The 2500-nt window shown below is 35.9% G+C and overlaps 1 long non-coding RNA gene across 1 annotated transcript in view; it reads right to left on the bottom strand.

Annotated features, from left to right (window-relative positions):
* The window catches only part of LOC138860299 (uncharacterized), an 11713-nt gene that overhangs the window by 7048 nt on the left and 2165 nt on the right, over window positions 1-2500 (bottom strand). The window lies entirely within an intron of this gene.

The raw sequence follows: 2500 nt of genomic DNA, 5'->3' as shown, positions 1-2500 counted from the left end.
AATTATGAGAACTACCTGTCTCACCTGTAATCCTTTTTCCTTGATTTTCAATAACATTATTTAGTATCTAATACTGCTGTTAATAATGTCAATGACAATATAGTAATTATAATGTTTATAACAAAAATAACTGTGTGGATACTGACAGAATTGGTTAAAAAAATCATTTCCCCCCTATTTCAAGGAATGGTAAGGTCACAATAGCTACTAATTAACTCCTTTCTGGCTAAGTGCTGCCAGAGCTATCTATGTGCAGAAATATTTAACAAAACAATAAGAAAGTGAACAAAACATTTTCCTATAGGCACTGGGTTAATAACAGGAAACACACCAAACAGCATTTCACAATGGCAGTGACAACAACAATGGCATACTTAGCATGAGTTATAGTATCAATATAAGGATAAAAGCTACAGCACATCTTATACTTATAGAAATGGTACACCTAATGCTGTATCTGCAACTTCTTCCCTTAACCCATTGCCCACTTGATAATAAACTTTTCACTGTAGTTTTTATCCCACACAGGTGGCTCCACAAATACTCAGCTACTAAGAGGTCAATTAGTACACCATGGTGACTACACTTGACTTCCCATTCCTTGATTTTGTGGGAAAAAGTTATGTTAAAATAATACCAACAATAAAAAAAGTAAAAGACAACATCTTTCTGAAAATAATGGTAAAGGCTAAACAGGTGAGATAGGTAAGACAAGTAATTTACTCCTTGATGACTAAGTGCTTGTGAAGCCATCACTGTGTAAACACAATTGATAAACTAAAATTGTAGTGGAAATAGCATGTATTTTTGTTATTTTGGGAAAAAAATACATAACATTTAATTCCCCTAAAGACAACAACCAATCTAGACAGGCCCTATATCAACAGAGCACTAATAAGTAGTTTCATTTCATTTATTATGTACTGGTAATTCATATCAAATCATTAATGTTACAGCATGACAGTTCTAATGCAAATGTAGCACAAAGAGCCTGATTTCATTACAATATACATTCTGACATTGCACTTCTTGAGATTTACCAACAAACAAGGAACCATCAAAGCAAAATTATATTTTCAATATGAATATCACCCTGATCATACTGATACCCAAACCCAGAAAAACTGGTTACTACTGAAATTAATGTTATCATAATACAGTAAAAAAAAATACTTATAAATATCAGTACAAAACCTATGTAGCCTATCTTACTATCAACACTGAAGGCTGAATCATTTAATTTCTCTTTGCATTATTTAGCTGTGCACAGCAGAAATTTCTGGATAGCACTCATTAGGACACCATGAATTTTGTGAAAAGACTTTCCAGTCCAACATCTGCTGAATCAGTAGGGAGGGGTAGTCGTACAAACACAGAAGCTAATAGTTTGCCCCAGCAAGTCAAAACATACAAGAAAACATAGTCGTGATTGTCAAACAGGGGAAGAAAATACCACTAATATATCAAACAATCACATAAAACATTTATACAAGAGCCTAAAACTTTCACAAAAACTACATTCCAACCACCATACTTTCATCCCAAAATTCATGGTACCCACTGCAGATAACAGACTGACATTAATGTGGTCCTCACTGCTGTCATTTTATCTACCAAGCTTTTTCAGGCATACTACACTGACAAGGTGCTAAAGTTCATTCATAATATCTAGAGTATATAACCTAAATTTGAAGTGAAAATATCATGATTTACATCTTATGACACACAGCATAAAATAATAGTACTTTTCTTGAATTAGTCAGATGTTTGACAGTGCTAAGCAACAAAAACAGTACTAAAAGATCTGATAGGTTGGGAGAGCCAAAAGTATGTTGATTTTTCATAAGGGATTCCTCCTACACACTACTATCTAAATATATTGAAATTATGCCACGGACACCCCCTACCCCACTAGCGACACTCTTGGCCCCAATAGCTGGGGAGGCCTTGAAAAGTACCAGGGAAATTGTGGAGTATAACATAAAGAGTATACACAGAATCAGTCATTACATAATCTAATGCAGCCCCTGTGACCCCCTTCTGGAGGGTTGCCACCCCCTAACCCCTGTAATGGAAGACAAAGAATCCTCCTTGTATTTAATGCAGGGTAGAGCATACAATCGGCATGCAGGAGCACCTGATGCGAAGTCTGTCTGACAATCTTATCCTGCTGTGAACACATGGAGGATTCTATGTTTTCCTGGGCAACAAACCCTCCATAGGGGTCACAGGGGGCACAGTCCCCTACATTCAGTAGTATAGCAAGGTATTATCATTATCATTATATTATTGTTAGTTTACCCTGCAATTTCCCTGGTACTTTTCATGCCCACCCTTGCTATCGGGGCCAAGAATGTGGGGGTTTGGGGAGGTGCTGCTGTATAATTCCTATATATATGTGTACTAGAGTAGGAGAGGAAATCTATCAGTATCAAAAATGTCACAATTGGTTGTGTAAAGGTACTTGAAAATCATGAAAGTTATTGAAAGAAAATGGTTT

The sequence above is a fragment of the Penaeus vannamei genome, chromosome 40 (assembly GCF_042767895.1).
Source record: "Penaeus vannamei isolate JL-2024 chromosome 40, ASM4276789v1, whole genome shotgun sequence".
Classification (NCBI taxonomy): domain Eukaryota; kingdom Metazoa; phylum Arthropoda; class Malacostraca; order Decapoda; family Penaeidae; genus Penaeus; species Penaeus vannamei.
The sequence above is the reverse complement of the archived record's forward strand: the minus strand, read 5'-3'. Positions and strand labels throughout refer to the sequence as shown.